At 36.5% G+C, this 11703-nt stretch overlaps 1 pseudogene; it reads right to left on the bottom strand.

Annotated features, from left to right (window-relative positions):
- Positions 1-1136: 1136 nt before the first annotated feature.
- Positions 1137-2062, bottom strand: LOC106833411 (olfactory receptor 4F15-like; annotated as a pseudogene).
- Between the last annotated feature and the right edge of the window lie 9641 nt (positions 2063-11703).

Genomic DNA, 11703 nt, shown 5'->3' with positions numbered 1-11703 from the left:
AAGGAAAGAAAACTACTGTATGATTACATTCATATGTGAAAGATAAACAAACAAACACTTTGATGTGGAGAACAGACTGGTGGGTACCAGAGTGGAAGGGGGAGGGAGGAGTGCAAAGGAGTAAAAGTACACACATGTATGGTGACAGATGGCAACTAGAATTTTAGTGATGAACATGATACAGTCTATACAGAAGTTGAAATATAATGATGTACAATTGAAATTTATATAGCGTCATAAACCAATGTTACCTCAATAAAATACAATAAAATTAAAAAAAAGAAATGTATCATAGTGGTAGAGATTAGGAAAGAATTTAGAAATGATAAAGAAGTGCTAAATGCTAATGACAATTTACTAGGAAGAAGGAAGACACAAGCGAGAGGTGTAGAGCTCTCTCTTCAAATAGATTTACAGGAAAAAGCTGAAAGAGAGGAATATGAGCAGAAATTCAAATACAAAATTGATTTGAAAGTGTAAGCGCACTGACCTGGCAACCAGAGACATGTTTTCTAGAGACTGGCTCTCTCTGGTGATTTCTGGCTGTATGCCCTCGGGCAAATTACGGTCATCTCTCAGTTCCTGGGTTTTAGCATGTGCAACTGAGGTGACTACAACAAATCGTGTTGGTAATCCATCCTAGCTTTAAATTCTAAAATTCTAACATAGGATTAACAATTTCCCAGACTTCCAGATAGAGGAGCCTGATAAGGAGGCAAACTATGTATAAGCTGGGGAAATAAGAAGCAAATAGAGTTGGAACAAACAGAATTAAAATCAAGATAGGTAATAAGTAGATGAAAGGTAACATGAATGCATAGTTTGTCTATTAAGAGAATAATGTGTCCAAAATAGGAAAAGAGAAAATATTATTATTTGCTCAATTACATGGCACTCTCCTAGAGCTTGTAGGTTGCAAAGGACATATGATTTGATTTTAAACATTTGAGGAACAAAGCGTCAAAGAACATCACTTCTAATTTAATGGTGAAACAGAGACCATATTTTAATAGACAGTAGATTTCTAGGCATGTAACATGGCCTAAGTCTTGAGTAATTCTCTGAAAATGCATAATGTCTTTTCTGCAAGCAGCATGAGGGCAAATCTACAGCTTCATATTTTCACAGCCATACATTTACGAAATCCTCTCATAATGTACAAGACGACTACACAGTCTCCTCATTGCCACTTTCATCTCTTTGTTCCTGAATGTGTAGATGACTGGATTCAGAAAAGGAGTGATGAATACATCGAAAATAGCAAGATGTTTATCCAGATGCGATGTTGGAGAAGGCCATGTGCAGAAAAACATCAGAGGCCCAAAGAACAAAACCACCACAGTGATACGAGCTGACAAAGTAGAGAGGGCCTTGGATGAACCACCAAAAGAGTGTTTCCAAATAGTGAACAGAATGCAGACGTAGGAAATGACCAGCAAGGCAAAGGATCCCACAGAAATGAGCCCACTATTGACAGTGACCATGAACTCCAGTTCTTGGGTGTTTGTGCAGGTGAGTCTGAGTAGCCAAGGAAGGTCACAGTAAAAACTATCCAGTACATTAGGGCCACAAAAAGGCAAATCTACCACACAAACTAATTGAACCAATGAATGGATAAGGCCAACGATCCAGGAAGTGACTAAAAATTGAAGACACATTCTTGGACTCATGATGGTCAGGTAGTGGAGAGGTTTACATATGGCCACGTATCTGTCAAAGGCCATGGCTATGAGCAGCACCATCTCAGTTCCATCCAACAGCAGGAATAAAGGAGATTTGGGTAATACAGTCACAAAAGGAGATGGTTTTGTGCTTCTTGAAAATATCACAAATCATTTTAGGAGCAGTGATTGAGCAAAATATCATGTCAATGACTGAGAGGTTGGCCAGGAGGAAATACATGGGGGAGTGCAGATGAGCATCCAGGGTTACAGTGAACACAATGACAAGGTTTCCTATCATGCTTACAAAGTAGAACAAAAAGGAGAAGCTGGATCTCCCATGCGTTGGTGAGTCCCAGGAACACAAATTCTGATACTGTGGAGTGATTCCTTCCATCCATTGCCTCACACTTCAGGATCAGTTTTCATGTTACCTAAAGGACAAAGAAAACGGATAAGAGTTGCCTAGACAAGTATTAGTGTTCAAGAAAGCAAGCCTCCAGTCCATGAAAATAATTAGCATATTAACATCTCACACATATTTGACTTCCACTTAGAGGAGTCAGCTAGTTCCCATATAGCACATTGGTTTTCAAAACTAGCCTACGAAATTAATTCTCTCTCTTGACCTATTTCCCTTCTGCTTTCTTTTACTATTGTATGGATATTTCCTATTTCTTCCTCCCCAGTGTGTTCAACTTCAAAAACATATAAGGTTATCTTCAAACACTTTTGACCTTGATTTCTTAAAATGGATATGATTTCAGCCATTTATTTGAGCCACCTACCTATTCCTCATTCACAGGATACAGCTGTCAAAGACTCTGTTCTGTTATTCATATTGTTCAATTAAACTTTCAAATTTTTTGTCTTTCAACTTTCAAAATTTCTCTCATTCTTTTCCCTATTTCACAAGTTTCAATTCTAAGCATCTCAGCTTAAATCCTCCCTCATTTGTGAAGTCTTCCAGATCTGCCCAAGTCTCTACACTACCTCTACACTTTCAGTATTTATTTCACTCTGCCTCTCATGATTATATAAATTCCCATGTCTTCAAATAAAATGTAGCTTCTTGGGCACAGGAATCATATCCAGTTCATCTGAGTAGCCCCTACCACCATCACAATCACCAAGAGTTACTAACACAACCAGTTGTTTAATGAGTACTTGACAGTTGTCGAATAAAGGAAGAAACTAATGAGACTGAAGAATGACCCTGGAGTCAGGAGAGTATATCATACTTCAGTCAGGTTCATAGTAATAGTATGTTTGTGTTGCTAACCAGGAGTTATCAGAGGCTCTCAAGCCTCATTCCTGCAGTTGTTTAACTATAGAATGTAAGCTTTGCACAAGAAAATTCTGTCATCAAAAGAAATATGGGGTATTGATTATTAATTCAAAATAACCAATAAGGGACTTTGATATATTTCAAATTAGAAAAAAAATTTTATTTTATAAATGATGCTCACTTTCCCTCCCAAAGTCTCAATTTCTAACTCAAAATATGTGATGAGCTGAGACAAATAATGTCTTGCTCTAGTATAATTCTACTTATATATATATGGACATATATATACACACAGACATTCATTGGATCTCCAAAGATAAGAATTCTGCCACATAAAAGCAGTCTTTTTTCTTTTTCAAAATACATTTGGAATGGTTAAAAGAGTGTCAGAAATAAAATACTGGGTGAAAAGAGCCAGATAAAGCCTATGACTGTAATTGAGAGATGGCAATGATTGAGTTATAAAGTCCAGAAAAAGGACAGTGGCCAGATCCCAGTGTGGGGAGGTAAGGACAAAATTATAATTCCCGAGGGAAAAAATATTGCCAGAGATAACCATCAAAGGTCCACTCTTTAATGAGGTGTTCCTGACTTAGTAAGACATTCATCCTTTAAATGTGAAATAATTCATATAGAAAGAGACATAGGAAGTGACCTGCTCATTATCACAAAGTAATTGGTGGGAGATTAACACTAGGATCAAAAACCCCTGATTGAAATTTCTTTGCATCAATAGCCTTTCTATTAGTTTCCTATTTCTGCTGTAACAAATTACCAGAAATTTAGTGACTTCATAACACACATATGTATTATCTCCCTGTTCCGGTAATGACAAGACCAAAATGTGTCTTCCGAACTAAAATCAAAGCACGGGCAGAGCTGCTGCATTCCTTCTAGAGGATCTAGGAGAGAATGCTTTTCTTTTTTTCTTTTCCAAAATTGCCTGCATTCTTTGATCCATGATCCCATCTTCCGTCTTCAAAGTACATCACCCCAAACTCGACCTCTGTCATCACATCTCCTCTCTGACTTTGACCTTGCTGCCTTCCTCTTATAAGTACCCTTGTGATTACATTGAACTCACCCAGATAATCCAGGATAATTTTCCCCTCTCAAAATTCTTAACCACATTTGCAAAGTCCATTTTGCCATGTAAGGTAACATATTCACAGGTCCAGAGATGAAGACATGGATATTGTTGGGGGCCTTTGTTCTATATACCACTTCTTTCTTACATGTGAACCAATATTTCAGGAGAAAAAGGAAAATCCTGAAAAGAGTAATGAACCAGCTAGAGGGCATTTCAGATAGCTGGCTGGGAATATGGAAGAGATGTTGAAGGAGGAAGGATAAATAGTGCATCCCAACTTTTTCCCTAAAACTACACAAAAGTGGCTTCTGACTCCAACTACAGTAGGGCTAAGTCTGAACAACTGATATCCACTGATTATAGGGAACCTATGATAATCAGCCACTCAATATGTTCTTAGACGAGTAGACATATAATTGACTCCTGAGTGGTTCTCTGAATGGTTTTTGTTCATTGATTCAATACATATTTTTGAGTGCCCTTAACACCAGTCACCATTAAAGGCATTGGGGGTACAGCATTGATAAGAATTCCTGCATTTGTGGAGTCCATATTCATGACAGAACATGTAATTTTGCACTGTTAAATACGTATCTTCCTTCTCTAGAAAAGATAAGAACACTTGAAGAAATGCTATAGTCATCAAATCCATGGGGAGTGGCAAACACTCTCTTTGTTTCTAGTTTAGTTTACACCTTCAGGAATTCTCTTAGTATTACGACTTCTTCCTTTATCTGAATTTGTATATCTATAATTTCTGTCAAACTAATTTTTCAGTGGCTTTGTAATAAATATGTATGGGTTTTATCTCCTCATTTATATGATAAGATACTTGGGGCAGGTTTCATGTATCATAATTCTTTCTGCTTACTGAAAAGCAGCTGAAAAATTATGCTTAGAGGGTTTCTTGACTTATTCACCTATTCATTGAACCAATATATATTCAGCATCAATAAAGTGCCTAGTACTCTGCTAAAACCTAGAGACAATACAAAGAGGAAAAAATAATAGATATAAATTATGTGGAATAAAATAATGAAATAAGAAATTGACCATATATAAAATGGGACTCTAAGGTTATCAGAAGAATTTTAAGTAAGAGTTGTATGAACCATTTTGTGAGTTATAACCAAACTTCCATGTCATGAACTATTAACTAACTACTAAAAATTTATGTAGGAATGAGCAGAAAAATAAGGCAAAAAGAATTCCTTCTGATCACTAAGGAAAAAGAATCCTTGTAGCCAAAAGATTTTTAAGGCTTCCATGAGGCAAGAATAACACTAGGAATAAACTATGAAGTGAAAATAAAAGTGGTGCTTCCTTTACATTGAACTTTGAGTGGCCAAAATAACAAATGAGAATAGCAAAAGAAATGGTGGTAAAGTTGATAATGAATTTATAAGAAATAGAGTTTAGCAGAATCAGAAGAGGTTTTTTTGTCATTCAGAAAAAAAAAGTATGAAATTCTGTTATGGTTTACATATAGGCAGAGTCTAGCAAGAGGGCTAGAAGGACATTTTTTTTTATTTTTATTTTTTTTTATTTTTTTTTTAAAGATTTTATTTTATTCCTTTTTTCTCCCCAAAGCCCCCCAGTACATAGTTGTATATTCTTCGTTGTGGGTCCTTCTAGTTGTGGCATGTGGGACGCTGCCTCAGCGTGGTTTGATGAGCAGTGCCATGTCCGCACCCAGGATTCGAACCAACGAAACACTGGGCCGCCTGCAGCGGAGCGCGCGAACTTAACCACTCGGCCACGGGGCCAGCCCCTAGAAGGACATTTTTTAATAAAAAGAAGTGAATTACATTTTTAAAATCAGAAAGAAAATTGATATAAAGATAAGAAAAATGAAGGTAAAGTAAAATTGGATTATTGAATGCAGAAGGAGAGCTAGATGGTCAGTTAGATGCAAAATTGTGATGAAGGAGAAGAAATGGCAGCCTGGGAGCTTGTTCAGATGTGCAGTCTTAAAAGCCCCAGTGCCCAAAAATTATTTTCTACTAGCACCCAGCATTACAGTTGCCTTATTTTAGGCTAATGTACTGCACTCCCTAGTTTTACTTACATTATTAAGGAAAGGATGCTCCATTAACTCTTACAGACAAACAAGTTACCAGATGATTTCCTTAGCTGATATCTTATGCATGCAAGAAATGAGAATTTTGACAATGAAGAAATAAGTGATCTATTTTAAACCTGATTCTTGCCCAAGAAGGATTAGCTTGGATAGGTTGCTGCAGAGGACAGGTAAAGAGCAGACGAGCTCAGCAGGAGAGGGACAGACTCCAGGAATGAAAGCTAAAGCTGAGAAAAGGAGAAATGTGGTCAAAGACAAAACGTACTTAGTTTAAAATCCCTCAAAGAGCAAATAAGGCAAAATAATACAAATAGGATATACCAGCAAATCTAGAAACTTACCCAGCTCCTGTCTTAAGTCTTCAAATTTCTTGATTATCCATCTGAGGGCTCTGAGCTACAGTCCCTGGCTGGCTTCTAGAGGGAGATGCTAGGTTCTTGGTGCTTGGGCACTTTGAGGCATCGCAGACCCTCCATGGAAAGAGTGCTGCTCTCCTAAGACTACTGCCATTAGAAGATAGTCCACTTTGAGTTCTCTGTTCTGGTCTAGCTATTACTCACACAAATTATAATGACATGATTATAGTCATCATTTATTTAGACTGCTGAAATGATTATGATAGGTGACAAATTCAGATTCTGTAGTATTTGATGGAATCATCATTTGAATGGCTTGATCTATATGGAATTAGAATTAGGCAAGCTCTTAGAATAGATTCTTGCTAACTTTACATTTTAAAATTTTGAAAAGAAAAGAAAGAGATGCTCATTATCCCTAGTCAACAAAATCATTTTGCTTAAAGACATGTGAAAATGTGCTCTGACCCAGTTCCTTTCCTTTCTTTCTCCATCCAGGACATGCCAGTTCTTCCACAGTTTACAAAGTTTGAAAATTCATTTTCTTCCATGGTTTTCTGCTTTTTCTTATAGACATTGTCAGCAAGTCTCTCAGATAAATGTTTAACATTATTGAATTTAGTAAGAGCAAATAAGATCACGCATCTGTACTCTCTAGTTTTAATCACTTCAATTACTTTTCTCATAGGTTCGACTTCTATCCTCTTTTCTTTTTCACTCTGTCTACCACCACGTTTCACCACCAAACATCTCACTGTAATGACCTAGAAAGAAATTCTAATAAATGTTTGAAAAGCGTAAAGTAAAACAGGAGGATTCATTATTGGTTTTTAAACACTATATGGTTTCTTACATTTTTTTTCATTCTTCCAACACGTAATTTTAACTGACACTACGTTATTTTAGTTTATAGGGAATTTGAACCCTCAATATTTTTCTTCTAAGCAAGTTTTCAATTATCCTTTCTCCACCTTGATTCTATGAAATTAGGGTTTTCTTTTTTGAAATTTCACTTATCACTAGTACCTAACGTACTTTCTCCTCTTTATATCTCAGTTCCCTAAAGATAGAAGCAAAGCAGAAAACAAGCTTGTTATGAAGACAACACACATATTTGTCATTACTTTCAGTGCTAATAAAGTTCCCTAAAAATCTCTAGTTACAGTAAATAACTGAATCTCCTTTCTAGGCCTGAACACAATGTGGACTCCAGAGTCCGCAACGTATCTTCAGTTGCACCTTTGGATGTCCATGTCATTTCCAAGTCCTAGTTAAAAATGAAGGTTAATCCTCTTTCTCCATGTCCACAACCACTCACATTTATTTTCCTGTGTCCTCATCATCTCACCGCACCACCTGTTTCTTCTTGCTTCCAGGGCATAGAGTAAGTGATAAATATAAAAAGCAAATCATTATCTGTGTTTTCCTTGTCACTAAAGTTTATCTAGTTTAATATCTTCCTCTTGTTGTCAACTTACCCCATCCTTCCATTATAGCTAGTCACAGACTATTATCTCAAGCACATAGAGGTATATAAAATGTGTCTATAAATAGCTAATTAACTATTATTAACTAAAAGTACCTAATTAACTGCCCTGGAGGATAGTGACCAAATACTGCTACAGTGACCTGGGACTGCAAAACTAAAGTCAACTAATCAAAGAAAGTGTCTCCTAAAAATATATTCACTGTCATCAAAGCTACAAAGGGGAAATGTTAATAATGAATCACAAGAGGGAGGAATGACGCTGGAATCTTTAAGAACATCAATGTCTGTCATTTTCTGTGACAAGTTAAACCCTATCACGATGAATGACAGCATCCCTAGGTAATTTGATAATATTCATTTTCCAAAGGATGCACACAAATTGTACAGAAAAACTTTATAAATATCAATTTCCACTACAGGTAAATAAACTAAGCAAGTTAAAGAAAAAACTGCAAGACAGTAACTTTAAAAATAGCTTGTAATGTGACTTTTATAAATAATAAATTTACCGCATTGTAATAAGTATTTTGAAAATTCAAGCTTTGTCTAACTTATATTGTTTCTTCCAAAGCAACTTGTACAGTTTCTTGCAGTCAAGGGGACCTAATATTTATTTGTTGAAATTAACAAACGAATTCACTCATTTAAATAATTCCATTGTTCCTTACTGTGCCCGTGATTTGGAGGTAGGAATAATATGAATAAGGAGGTTCACTTCAAAATACTGAGAGGAAGCAACCCAATTTGTTTCCTTCGGTCTTTTTTAGCCTCAGGTGCAGAAGATTGAGGTAATCATATTCCTCAATCCATGGTACATTATCAGCATTGGTTTATTTTGGGTCACTCTCTTGTTTGCTGCTTATTCCCTTTAATCTCCAGTCTTCATTTTCAGTTCTTTTCCCTCAGAGGCAACCATTCTAATGTTTGTAAAATGCATTCCGGTGCTGTCTGTGCCATCATGAAACATGTATACTGTTTTATATGCATATAAATATAGAATATATTTATATATATTCCAATTTTCTTTGCTAACTTATCTCATGTTTCTATGTGTACATCTAGTTTATCATTTCCAAATGCTTCATAGTAATCCATAGCGAGGATGCACTACTTTTGCCCTGTCTGATCACCTAAGGGCAGACACGCAGATTTTCTCCAAGTTTTTCAGGGCCACTGCATACGACTGTACAAGTTTAAATGATCCTCCAACTTCTCCAAGCCCCACATCCCAAGAAAGTTAATATTCAGCTGGAACACAGCTGTATGATAAAACAACCAGTTGTTAAAATTCTAAGCTATGTGTATACTGGTTAGAATACAGCCGCTGACACAAGTCCCTTGAGGTTCCACTGCCGTCCAAGTTCCTTCCCCAGAATTCCTTAGAAATGAGCTACTAAAAGTTAATGCCTGGAAAAGCAGGGGTCTCTAGGATCCTGCTCCAACTCTGAGGCAAGCATCTGTTTTTATGGGTCAGTGCCTAGACCATACAGTTATTTCATATTTGGGATCCTTCCCTGTGCTAAAAGCAACACTACAATGAACACTCTAATACACATCTCCCTGAAGATCAGCCATGACCATGACTGTGCCCCAGGATGCCATAAGAAGCATTGGCTTCTGAACTAGTAATTATTATTTTGTTAATCATTCCTTTATGGCATAGAACAAATAATGCATATAAAGTAAATGGCTAATCTAAATGAGGAGTAAATTCAAGCAGTAGAAATAATATCTGGAGGGAAAAAAGGCAATTTTCCTCTTCACTGTCCTGAACCCCAGGATGAGGTTACAGAGAGGAGTCATTAATTCACCTGTGTCACTATGGCAACAGTTATGTTTCAGAGATTCATGATGTAATATCCAAATACTCACTCAAGTAGAATTGGACGAGAGATCCTGGATAAAACGTTGGGGCACTAGGAGATGGCTGAGGTGATTACACTACCAAAGACACATCAAGGAGAACTGCTAAGGAAAACTAAGAGTTGACAGACAGAGATTTGAGATACAGACATCAATTCTAAAGATATAAGATTAGGAAAATCAAAAAGAGAGGGGTCAGTATTTCCACATGGATAGAAGCGAAAGTAACTGAATCAAAGATGGAGCAAGGGAAGAGGACCATAAGCAATCATGCATACAGCTTGCCTTTATAGTCCAACCAAGGTGGAATGGGGTTGAAATAAACTGTTGCTTAGACACCCCGCGCCCCCAATAAATATGTTACGTATGCAAAAATCATGATAAACCATCATCAATTCCTTAGATAACTGGTGGTAAGGGATTGACTACTCAAGCAGGAAGAAAGAATGTAAATGGCAGAAGTAACATCCAATAAGTCACTTCTCTTTAGGACAGATAACAAACCAGCTGAGCAAGTTTAACATCACTAGTGATGACATACAACTATTATATACCTCCAGATAAGATTTGGTAAAAATAAAAAAAAAAAGAAGCCTCTTTATCTCTGTGATATTCTTTACAAAACCTAGAACTCCAGTCTAATAATGAGGAAAAACTTCAGACAAACCCAAATTGAGGACTTTCTGAATATTACCTGACCAATAATCCTTAAAGCTGTCACAGCCATGATTAACAAAATAAGACAGAGAAACTCACAAACCAGAAGAGACTAAGAAGACATGACAACTAAACGTACTGTGGTATCCTGGATTGCACACTGAAATAGAAAAAGGACGTTAATGGAAAAATTGATGAATCTGAATAAACTTTAGTGTTTAGTTAATAATTATGTATCAGTGTTGATTTCTCAGTCTTGGAAACATAAGATAATAATATTAGAGGAAAGCGAAATTAAAACTGGGGGAGGGGTATATGGGAACTGTATGGACTGTCTTTGCAACTTCTCTGTAAATCCAAAATTATTCCAAAATAAAAGCTTTACTTAAAAAGGAAACATAGGATCAGAAAAAGAAATATAAACCAGGGCTGAGTAGATTTATTAAGTGCAAGTCACTTGTGGACATTTGTTGAAACTATGCTATTTGACAAATGGACATTCAAGACACAAGGTGCATACTACAGTGGTGCCTGTCAGTGAAAAATTAACAGTCTAAAGAGACATGAGGCTTACTAACTGAGGAAAGAAGATCTAAAATGATAGAAAACAGCAAAAGACCAGGAGTCTGTCAACCTAGATTTGTATTTTCCATACATTTCTTTTACAATCTTGAGCTAATTAGTTAATTTTTCAGTACCTGAGACTTTCTAAAATAAGGAAATTGTATGATAAAACGTAAAATTTACTTGAATATTCAAAACCTGTATGCTCTTAACTGAATTTTAATAATTTTCTAGGTAACTATATGTGCTATATAAAGTTTACGTAAGCTATATACGTAACTACATGAGCTGTATAAGCTATGTAACTATGTGTGCTGAATAAGCTATACAACTACAAGTGCTATATTATCTTCCAGCTCTAAAGTACCTGTCTACACTCTGTTACATTTCTTTTTTTTGTCAGCTCTGCCATTAGAGAGCACTAGAGGGAGATTGCAAATCTGAACGGGGAAAACGGGACTTACTTGCTGATTCCTGTTTGATGCTTGTGGGCTTCTTCCTTGCTTACTGTGCCTGTGAGCGTCACCCAACCACACTCTTCACTTCGGCAACCTTGGTTTCTTTCTAAAGCAGAGGATGACTCCAATTACAGTTTTTCCAGCACTAGAGGAACTCGTCTCATCACACTCGCCTTAGAACGCTTGTGTTACCAGCG

Source organism: Equus asinus, chromosome 2 (genome assembly GCF_041296235.1).
Source record: "Equus asinus isolate D_3611 breed Donkey chromosome 2, EquAss-T2T_v2, whole genome shotgun sequence".
NCBI classification, from domain to species: domain Eukaryota; kingdom Metazoa; phylum Chordata; class Mammalia; order Perissodactyla; family Equidae; genus Equus; species Equus asinus.
This window is presented reverse-complemented; position numbering and strand designations above follow the sequence as displayed.